This window comes from Crocodylus siamensis, chromosome 3 (assembly GCF_052110815.1).
Source record: "Crocodylus siamensis isolate JL-2025a chromosome 3, ASM5211081v1, whole genome shotgun sequence".
NCBI classification, from domain to species: domain Eukaryota; kingdom Metazoa; phylum Chordata; order Crocodylia; family Crocodylidae; genus Crocodylus; species Crocodylus siamensis.
In genome coordinates, this window is record NC_143397.1 from 158,798,100 (window position 1) to 158,809,701 (window position 11,602).

Below are 11,602 nucleotides of genomic sequence, written 5' to 3' on the forward strand. Positions count from 1 at the left end.
CTGCAGCCTGGGTCCCGGGGCATGAGGATCTCTGTTAGTTGCTGTAAAGGGCATGGATTTGAGGTCACATCCTGACCAATGATGGTGGTTGGTGATGATGACCCACTGTGCCAAAAAGGCTTTGACCTTTCTGTGGCACTGTTGTTCTGACTGGTTGTGCCCACACTCCTGCATCCAGCCTGACAGCCTCTCATACAAATGGGCATTGAAATGCCCACCCTGTGCAAACAGAAGCTGCACCTCCACCTCGCCCCACAGCGCCACAACATCACCAGTCTCCTCCTGTGACCAGTTGGGGCCACAGGTGGTGGGCACTGGTGTAGGTGATGATAAGGCCATTGGGGCGAAGCCTGGGCAGCCGCCTACTCTGCCTAGCACATGGGCATGGCATGGGACTGGCAGCTGCACAGTGAAGCAATGCCCTGCACCACCTGCAGGCTCTGGGCAGGTTGCAGGGGATGGGCTGAGGGCAGCTCGAGCTAGCTCCAGTAGCCAGGAGCTCCCTGCAGCTGGGCCTGGCTTCTAACAGCCCTGGCAGGAGTCAGGTGCAGGCCAAGCAGCTGCACCAGGGTTCAGGCAGGCTAGTACAACTGGCCTGCAGCTTGCCCAGGGGGACATAGGGGCCTGGAGTGGCTTCAGGCTGCCTGTATATGCCCCAGGGCTCGTAGTATCTCCAGTCTTTTAAAGGCCTGAGGCTGAGGCTGCCATAGCCTCAGCCCCAGAGGTTGGCATCTACACATGTGTTACTGTGCAGTTACTACTCATGAGTAAATTTGCTACTTGCATTTTCAGGTAGCAAATTTACTCTTGAATAGTGGCATTTACTGCACAGTAAGTATATGCACATGTAGACACGTGCTTACTGCACAGTAAACTATGCTACTGTTTCAGTAAAGGCTCTCATGCAGACACACGCTTTGTCTTATCACAGCTGGACATCACCATCCTTCCCACACTTGCATCTCCTGAGAGAAGGAGAGGGTATGACAGGATGGGAGGGAATGTGGAGCAGAACACACAATATCAGAGCCTCAGCTACGGGAGCCTCTGAGCCATAATTCAGATAAGCTTGCTCTTATTGTTAACTTTGTGCAGATCAGAGCTGAGCCCAATATTTAGAAAGCTTTTTTTTTTTTGCCTCTTGCATGTGCCTAAGGGAACATTGATAAGTCATTCCATATAACACCAAAATATGGCCTGTGCAACTTCATTTTTCCTCCCTCACATTGCCCCAAATGTATTGCAATGTACTCTTTAACTGTCTGATTACAGAATGTGTTTTCCAGTGCTGCTGCCTCATTCAGTTCACAAGACCAAAGGTGATGTGAGAAAGAACTGGTGGTGTTCAGTGAACATAGCTGTTTTCAGAAAGACCCCTTCATTTACTCCATAAGAATTCTACTTCTGGTTAGAGATTTGGGCCAAAGTCCAGGCAGACTTTAATTGGGTTCCAGTCACTTTTTTCTTTCCCAGAGAAGGTGATGAAAAGCAAAGGAGAAAACTCATATTTTCTCCTAGATACCTACTACCACTCAGTGTGTGACCTGAAATAAAGCTGACAGATGGAACTGCAGCTGATGGGTAAGTGTCCTCTACAAACTAGGGAATACTCGGGTTTGTCAGTTATTTGATTCATGTTCAGCTTGTTCAGCACCTATGTAATAAACATTTCTGTCACTCCACTGAATTCACTAAATTAACCATGGGGATTGTGGAAAACAAATTGGAGAACTTGGCCATACTTCTTTCTTCCTACTCGTCAGTAACAGCAGAAAAAGCTGTGCTGCCAGTGCAGAATTTGTCTCCTAAAAATGAAAAATTGTGCTTGTTACATGCAGCATATTTTCTCCCTCAATTATACCAGCTTAAGAGCCTCTGAAATGGGAGAGGTGAAATCTAAGAACATGTATAAATTCTGACATCCTTAAATCTCTTCTGGAGCAAATGAAAGGCTAGGCCTAAGTGACTGAGAAGCTTGTATTCTTAAGTACTTGGACTCATATCCTATTTCACCTCTAAGACACAGCCCCAAAGTGAAGCTTGTCTCAGAATGGTGATCCTATTTGACTTGAGAAGTCTAGTTCCCCCATTTTCTCAATGGGCAGCCAAAAAAGCCCTCTGAAAGACAATCCCATTTCGCCCTGTGGAGATGCTTTGCCTTCCCACATGAGACTCCAGAGGGTGATCTTATGCACATAAGACTTCTGTTTTTGCAATACATGTACTTCTGCCATGCTAGGATGCAGTGCATGGAGAAGGAAGATATCTACTTAAATGGATGCATCTAACTGAGAGATGGCCTCAGTGGATTTCAGTGCAAAGCATAGCAAGTGAAGAAGCATAAGAGGGCAACCTATGTCCCTTCTATCCAATAGCCATGTGGTTACAACACTTATTCAAAAAACAGTGAACTTACACATTAAGGTCCATACCCACATATCTTGCTTCCTTGGAAAGCAAGGCTGCACGCTGGCAGGCAAGAGGGGCACATTCCACCTCTCCTGCTGAAGCTGGCCCACCAAGAGGAAAAGAAAGTAAGAGTCAAGGGGCCAGAAGGAGTGCTTGATTCTGTAGCTTAGTGAACAGAGCACTCCCAAGGAGAGAGGGAACTCTATTCAGCTCTTCATGCATTTTATTCAATGACTACTTAATGTAAAAAAACAAACAAAACCCAAACCCCAAAACAAAGCACAAAGAGCACTGGGTGCAGGCACCAGAACCCAGGGTTCCCTCTCTCCTAGAGGAGCAGCCTCCTTACCAAGCTACAGAAATATGTAATACTCCCTGGGTCTGGTTATCAAGGAAAATGCACAGACCATATGGATTAGGGCTACTCATAGTCATCTTAGTTCTATATTTTGCAAATGAGTAAAAAAAAAAAAAAAAATTTTTTTAAATGTAGGGGGCGGGTATCAGACAGCAGCCTGGCCCACCTGTTTATTGGACTGGACTGGTAGGGGAGGCAGGGGCTGCATAAGGCAACAATGCAGGTGCAGTCTGGTGAACAAGGGGGAAGCCCCGTGTCCTGCAGCCCCAGAGAGTCCAGCTCCAAGTCCCAGAGCTGAGAAGCCAGGGCAGAGGCGACACTTTCCTTCTTACATATTCATGAGGTTTTCCACCTGACTAAGGACAGTAGCAAACTCTTCCATTTCTGTTTGAAAGGAGAGCTGCTTCTCCAGGAACCGGTTCCTCTCCTCTCCCCTCCATCCAGTTTCCAGTTCTCTTTTGACATCTGAAATTCTTCCGTCTGTTTTGCAGCCGTTTGACTGAATTGTTGCAATTCTTCCTTAAGGTTCTCTGTCAACAACATTGTCTGCTTCTGACACACCTTCATGTTTTCGTCCTCTTTCAAGATTTTTTTACCTGTAACTGGATCAATATTTCTGCTTTCTAAGATCAACATGCAGTTCTCTTTAAATTCTTTCAGCTTCTCAATTTCCTCTTCCAGGACCTCATTTTTTTTCCTTCAGATCCTTTATAGTATCCTGGGCTCCTTCTAGCTGTGAATGTAGCTGGTCTTTGGTCATTTCCAACATTTGGTTCTTTGACTTCAGTTCTGCTTCCACTCTGTATCGGCTCAGAGGTGCTCCCATATTTGTTGCCATCTTCCTAGAAAGAGGGTCCTTCTTCTTAGTAGACCTTGGATTTGCAGCTTTGAAAACACCATCTTCTGGAACATTTGAACTAAAATTGAAATTGAGAACTTCACTGAATTAGGTTTCAACAGTTTTCTTAATTCATCGTATCTTATAGATAATGGGTGTCTGTGTTTCTGCTGGTGTTGCTGCCCTGGGCAGCATGCTAGTGTGTGAGGAGCAGTAGATGGAGATGTGGGACGGCTTGCCCTTCATGCTGCGGTGTGAATGGATCATGTGGGCCAGGCCGTGTGAGATGCATCAGGCCTCATCAGGGAGGTAGCCGGGCCTGGCAACATCTGCCTTGATGCCTGAAAATGAGTAATGTGATTTGGCTTTATGAAGGGTTCTGAAAAAGTTAACAGAGTAGCCTCCAAATTATGCTGAAACTGTGTATTATACTCCCTCAATGCACTCTCAAAATGACACCACCTAGGAAACACACCATCCACATGTCCAAAATAAGCATAGCAACTTTGAAACCTCAATTCACTTCAGCTCTGTTTTTTTAATACCTTCCTTTCTCATCCTAACTAATCAAAGTTGAGGGAGTTAGATAATTGCAGTACCATTACTGAGAAATAGCCATACATTGATTAATGTAAATCCCTGTACTCTGTTTAGCTAATAATGGCTTTTTGCCATTCAGAGTGTGGAGATTTGCATGCTTTAAGGTTACTGAGATATAACTGTATTGTTATTATGGAAATGAGCGTTCAAGAAACTCTGACTAAGAAATAAGTGTAGCTATGGAACTGAAAGGAAAATCTTCATAAAGGTGTAACAGCAATCTCAAATTCAGACTGGCTAAAGCATTTCCATTAAAAAAAATTAACACAGCTGTTCTATTGGGTTGAGTTCTATTCTTGGCTCTGGCAAGATTTGGCAAAGGGCAGCAGTGTGGCTACTTCATCTCCATCAACTTCCCCTAGAAAAATGAGTCTAATGTTAATTCATCTCAAAAAGTGCTTTGGATTTTTAGTGTGGTAATATGCTTTGAGATCTCTAATGAGGGGAATTGTCCTGCTGTTTCCAAATCTCACCTGGACATCAGGCCAGCCACCTCAGGTTCTGCATGTGTAAAAATATTGACAGACCCTGATCTAAGGCTTTGGCTTCAGCCTAAAATTCTAAGTTTGGACTTTGTGTCTTAATCCAAATCTAAACTTTGCCCAGATCTAAAATATTAGGATTCACTGCACAGATTTGGCCCCTATATCAAAGAAAAAATGCTGATGCATACTAGAAAAGCATACTTAGTTGCTATTAAGATGAGAATAAACTTGGAGTCATATATTTTTTGGTAAAAAAATTCTATAAAATATACTGTTCTAGTTATTAAAGAATTGATTAGCTGTAAAAGTTAAATGATATTCCTTGCATATTAATTAAAAAGACCAACAACATTACTTTGGGGTGTCCAAGATGCCATATATAGGACACGTTTCAAAAAGACCAACTTTTCTCAGAATTTTTCTCAAGTGTATACATTTTGCAGAAAGGTAAGAAAATTTCTATTTTAGACTTTTACCTATATGTTCATCTAAGAAGAATGAGGATTTCATGACAGTCTAAAGGTAAATATCTGTAATAAGAATTAAATGATGTTCAGTTCTAGATATCTGATTAACTTTAATGTAGTATTATGCATATAAATATTATGAAATGGTTCAGGGTGCATATAGATTTTTGTTATTCTTTATATATCTCCAATTTAGAGAATTTTAAAAGATGTCATAAAGTCAATATTCACCAATGTTTAGTACACATTTATCCCAAATATTCCTTACTCTAATTTTAAAGATAAATTTATCATCTTAGATTGTATTGTGTAACTATTGCTAAAAATCATACAGGATTCACTATAAGGTGACACTGTTTGTGTGAATGTAACAGTTCTGCTGCTTCAGGGGTGGCTGTGATGCTGCCTGGTGGCTACATGGCTCCGGTTCAGCTCAAGCTCTAGTGCATCCTCCTTTTTATCCTGCCATACCTTGATGTTCCTAATTGATTTTTGAAAGGGAAGTAGCCCAAGGGTCCTAGAGTGAGCTCCACTCTATCCTTCTACCAGCAAATCCCTCTCAGAACTTACTGGTCCCCAATCCCGTCTTCACTCTAAGTTGGTCCTGGCACATACATGCCTCCCCAGGGAACCTGTTGTCTTGTGGGCTATTCACAGCCTCTGACCTCCCCTGTAGCCATGCCCATGCCTCATAGGTGTTACTATACCATTTCAGCTGCAGTGGACACTTCAGTTTTCCTGGCTTCAGCTTCCCTTTCTTCTGGTTGCAAGTCTCTGCCCTGTGGCCCATGAATTTGGGTCTGGCTCTCTTGGCTTCACCCCTGCCAGGTAACAACATCTCTGGGCCCTTGGTGCTTGTCTCCCTCACTCTGGGCCCCCGGTCCCAGAATTTGCCCACCTGGGGAGCTGGGCAGCTGAGCAACTGGGCAGCTGGTCTCTGCCCTTCTGGGCTGATCTTGCCCCTCCTAGGCTACAAATCCCTGACCTTGGTTCTCATCACTCTGGGCACTTGTTTCATCCTTCTTGGGCTAGGGGTCCCTGACCCTGGTTTTTGCTCTGCTCAGGCACTGGGCCCCTGGCCCTGTCTCTACTACTTTTGTTGTTTGATCCCAACCCCTGGCTAGGCTTAAGGAAGTCATGTGCCCCTCAGGCACAGCTGGGACCTCTGCATCCCCAATAGCCCCTGTGAGGGGATGGGGTGTGTCACCTGATGTGAGCCCACGTATCCCCTCGATGGCCCCTGGAGAAGAGGGGGTACTCAGCTATCTGTTCCTGCTTCTGGTGGTCTCTCCTGCCATGACTAGATGTAATTTAGGGGGTTCACCCGTGCGGGGAAGCTGGCAGTCCGGATGCGGTCCCTCGTCTCCAAAGTCCAGGGGTCCTGAGGGTTCCTCCTCCCCTACACCCTCACCCGGTCCTCCGGGGTAGCCTTCGTCAGGGTGGCTCCCATGCAGTGGGGGTTAACCCCTGCTAGGTAACAAATATACAGCAAACGAAGTAGTATAATGGCCGTACAACGGCGGCGCCCACTTCTCTGGGGGCGGAGGGGATTCTTCCCACTCCCAATAACCTCTGGCCCTGTCGGGCAGGGACTCCTGGCCCCTTTGTCCGTTCACCAGTCCTGCAGTGGGGTTCTGCCCTCACCCTGCAGGACCCAAGAGGAATCCTCACGGTACCTGGCCTTGGCCAGGTGCCGCTAGCTCCGGTTGGTCTGGGGTCTCCATACCCCCATTGCCTGTCTCTCGAGACCCGGGGGTGTGTGGGGGCTTCCCTCCCCTCCCGCAGGTCCTCTTAAGCGGCCAAATGGCCTGCAGCCACCGGAGAAGGGTCCTTCCTTCAAGGCCCCTCTCCCCGCGCCCCTCCGGAGCGGCTGCCACCGGTTCCGCTGTTACCAGCTCCGCGTCTCTGGACTCCGCCGCCTCCGGCTCCACAGCTCCTGGCTCCGCTGCCCCCTGCCATGTGGCTCCCTGTGCCAGCTGCGCAGCTCCCAGCTCCGTGGCTCCTGGTTCCGCAGACGCCCATGTAGGCTCCGGCTGGAGCCTCTCCCTCCTCCTGTTTGGGGTAGGTGGGCTCCTTTTATTCTTCTGGGTCGATCCCAGCCCAGCCGTGTCTGAGTTCCGGGAAAGGACAAGCTTCCAACCACACTTCCTTCATTCTTCGCCCGACCCTGGCCCTCCGGGGCCTTGACCCCTTCACAGCCCCAAACTCAAACCACTGGCTAAAACTCAAACAGAATAACACAGGTACTCTGGCTGTAACACAAAGTCTCAGCCTTCTGTTTGACTCTTGGGCTAGGGACAGACATTCAAAGAGCCTGAGTCTGGATCGATTCAATCTTTGCAGATTAGTCTAACCTGGCTATGCCAAATCAATTTGGTAACCGGACAGACATCCCAGAAATGCAGGCACATTCCTGCAGTGGCTCAGGCTAGAAGCTGGGGGTGGGGGGGCATTAGAGCAGCCTTCCCTTCCTTCCACAGCATGGAGCTGAGGGGGTCCTGGCCAGGCTCCACCAGGATGCCATGATTAGCCCAACAGGGAATTGATAACAGTGTTTATCACTCAGTTAAGAAAACAACAGAGGGACATTACCAGCTACTTGTTGATTCTGCCTGTTGATTCTACCTGTTGATTCAGCATGGACAGTAGCCAGCATATGGTCTACTGGCTAATAAGGAGATACCTCCACAGCAAGGCAGAGGGGAGGGCAGAATTCCTGCTTAGCAAGGAGTGGTGTGGGGATGGGGGAAGCAGCCCACAGACTCTGGAACTGCAGCCAGGGAACAGAGGGGTGGGACTAGACATGCTGTGGAGCAGAGAGCCCTGCCCAGCCCAGAGAGCATGCTGGGATTCTGATGGTGTTTGGTTTATCTTAAACCAGCAAGGGGTCTGGGACAGACATTGCATAAATTGGTTTGAGACAAATCCAGTTAAGTCTGATACAGACAAGGTTCTTTGCGTGAAACTGATATCTTTTATTAGACCAACTTAAATAGTTGGAAAACAAGCTTTTGGGTTCAAAAACCCTTCATCAGGCTAAGGAAGTTTCAGCAGTTGGTACGTGCTCTTCCTGGATAGAATGAAAAGTAAAGAAGCCAGAGGCTGGTCTGGTATGCATATAAGACAGGTAGTCAGTGAAAATGTAGATTGAGGAGTCAATGGGTGAGAGACAGGCGGGGAAGAGAGAGAAGGAGGATGAATAGTGGAGAGATACCTAGGGAGTCAGATGTTAAGTCTGATACTACATTCAACCAGGTTTATCTCAAACTGGTTAATATACACTGAACATCTGTTTTGTTACACACTTAAACCAGTTTCTGATCACTTAAATTGGATTATGTGGAATGTCAGTCCCTGGTCTTGAACTCTTTCTTGCTTCTAGGTCTCAGTCTCCTCTACCAGCCCTTAGCTACTTACTTGCTATTCTCAGACTTAGTGGGGTCTCAGTTATCCAGCCAGCCAATTCACAAGAAAGCTCCTTCTCCTTTGGCCTCTGGGGCTAGGCTGCCTGACCTGACTCAAGCCCTGGGTTTATGTAACTCCCAGGCATGCCCCTTTCCATTTAAATGACTATCCTAGATAGGTTGCAGGTGTTCCTTATTAGGCTTGCTTACTGATCTCAATGGTAGCCTGCTGCTGCTAGCCTAGCTGCTGTGGCATTGCTGTGTCTCCTAAGTTGGGTTCTACCTCACAGTACCATTACTGAACCACTAGCACTGCAATAGGCACTCTGCTGCCCATGCAGGTTTGGCTTTAATGTACTGCTGCAGTATGTCTCGCTCTGCTATAAAGACTCCTTGATAAATCCCTGGGGACATGTTCTCCTGCAGCCCATAATAGGAAGCCTTCCCCACCTGGAGATCTCCTTCCTGCTGTTTCTCCCTTAAAGTAACAGGAGCCTTAGGCTCCCTGTTAGAGTATGAGAAAGAGAGAGAGAGAATGATGAAGGGACTTCAGACATTAATAAATATTTAAACTCCATCTACACTAGACTTTCATGATACTTACGCAGAATAATAGCAGACTTGGCATGCTTCATGTGAATACACTGAAAATATTATTCATTTGTCTATGTTACTCAACACTAAATTGCCTGTCATCAAGTGCTGGGGATTGAAACTGAAGTCTTGTCTTTGAAAGTGTTCTCCTTGAGCTATCATGTATGTTTCTACAGTAGAACAAACAATAAAACATAACTAGTTCATAACATGTCCTCCAACACCAAAAGGGGCATTATCAGAAAATAGATTCTGTTATAGTAGAAAGCTATATAATAACAATTTTTCTTTGTTTCCACAAGCTAACAGATTATTCTTACATTTTTGACACTAGAAGACTATTCTATTTATATTTCAAGGAATAAAACAGAATTTGCTGAACAGTTTTATATCTTCTTAAATGTTAGAGTTTATTCAAGCCTTTTTTTGTTTCTTTCTCCCAAACCCCCAATTCAAAATTGTAAATCAGAACTTCACTTCTAGCACCTATTAAATGTCACAATCAATCTTCTTTTGCTGCAATTGTTATCCCACGATGCACTCTACTGGAACATTCTGACTTTTATATATGCATAGTTTTGCTGATATACTTGGTTGTAAATGGAATCCCATTTTTGAGACTCAGAATGACAAAGTATCTATTAGCTTAACGAAGCTGGGTCAGAAGAAGTAAAACACACCTATGGCATGGCACTGAATGTTATTACAAGCTAATAAAAAAGTCATTGATTCAGATCAGTACTAATGTTAATAACAATGACCAGAATACTTCACCATTAACAAGCTGTCAAGTGAGCATTTTTCTATCAACACGTTATTTTGCTTTCTTATTCATTGATAAGAAGAAGAGAAAGAAGGAACAGATATGCAATCATTGGAAAACTACCATGAGTGTCAACACATACATAAACACTTAGACTGAATCCAGGATACCAGAAGAGCAGCAGCATATTATTGAGAGCTGAACAGCAGTGGCCCTCACCTCCTAGTCATCAAAGGTCTGAGACATCTGAGGGCCTACCATTGGTCATGCTCCAGTGGTAGACCATGTCTTTATTGAAGCTTAACAGAGGGTTCTGAAACAGTGACCATGTGTACTGGGCCAATTCTGGGGACAAATAAATATCCTCCTGTTTCCCTGGACTTCCAAAATCTATATTTCATAGATTACATAGACATTAGGGTCGAAGGGACCTCGGGAGATCATCGAGTCCAGTCCCCTGCCCAAAGGGCAGGAAGTCAGCTGGGGTCATAGGATCCCAGCAAGATAAGCATCCAATTTACTCTTGAAGGTGTTCAATGTAGGTGCTTGAACCACCTCTGCTGGCAGACTGTTCCAGACCTTGGGGACTCGGACAGTAAAGAAATTCTTTCTTATGTCCAGCCTAAAACGGTCTTGCAGGAGTTTGTGACCATTCGACCTCGTCATCCCTGAACAAATGTTCCCCCAGATCTTGGTGGTCACCCTTGATAAACTTACAGGTGGCCATCAGATCACCCCTGAGCCTACGCTTTTCCAGGCTAAAGAGTCCCATGTCTCTCAGCCTGTCATCGTAAGATCTGTTTTCCTGACCTCTGATGATGCACGTGGCTCTCCTCTGGACTCTCTCAAGCTTCTCCACATCCTTTTTGAATTGTGGAGCCCAAAACTGGATGCAGTACTCCAGCTGCGGCCTCACCAAGGCCGAGTACAAGGGGAGAATGACGTCCTGGGATTTGCTCGAGAAGCATCTATGGATGCAAGCCAGCGTTTTGGTCACTTTATTAGCCGCAGCATGGCATTACAGGCTCATGTTCATTTTGTGGTCAATGATGACCCCCAAGTCTCTTTTTTCTGTAGTGCTAACCAACGTAGCACTGCCAAGCCTATAAGGGTGCTGCAGGTTTTTCCTCCCAAGGTGGAGAACCTTGCATTTTTCAGTGTTAAACACCATGAGGTTCTCGTCTGCCCATTTGCTGAGCTTGTCCAGGTCAGCCTGGATCATCCGCCTATCTTCTGGCATGGATGCTTTGCCCCAAAGTTTGGTGTCATCGGCGAACTTGGCCAGTCCACTCCTGACTTCAATGTCCACATCGTTAATGAAGATGTTGAACAGTATGGGTCCAAGGACAGAGCCTTGAGGGACCCCACTGGTCACAGGGCACCACGATGAGTGACTGCCATCAATCACAACCCTCTGGGTCTGACCACGGAGCCAATTTCCCAGCCAGCGGATTGTGGTGGAGCCAAGGCCACAACTGGCCAGTTTCACCAAGAGGTGATCATGGGATACCAGATCAAAAGCTTTTTTGAAGTCAAGATATATGACATCAATCTCTTCTCCCTTGCCCAGATGATAGGTCACCTGGTCATAGAAGGAAATGAGATTGGTCAAACAAGACCTACCCGCAACAAACCCGTGCTGGCTATCCCTTAGAATGTTAGCCTGGGCCAGTCCCTCAAGGAT

General features: G+C 46.0%; 1 pseudogene; it reads right to left on the bottom strand.

The window, feature by feature from the left end:
• Positions 1 to 3,095: 3,095 nt before the first annotated feature.
• On the bottom strand, positions 3,096 to 3,872 carry LOC149869040 (small kinetochore-associated protein-like; annotated as a pseudogene).
• Between the last annotated feature and the right edge of the window lie 7,730 nt (positions 3,873 to 11,602).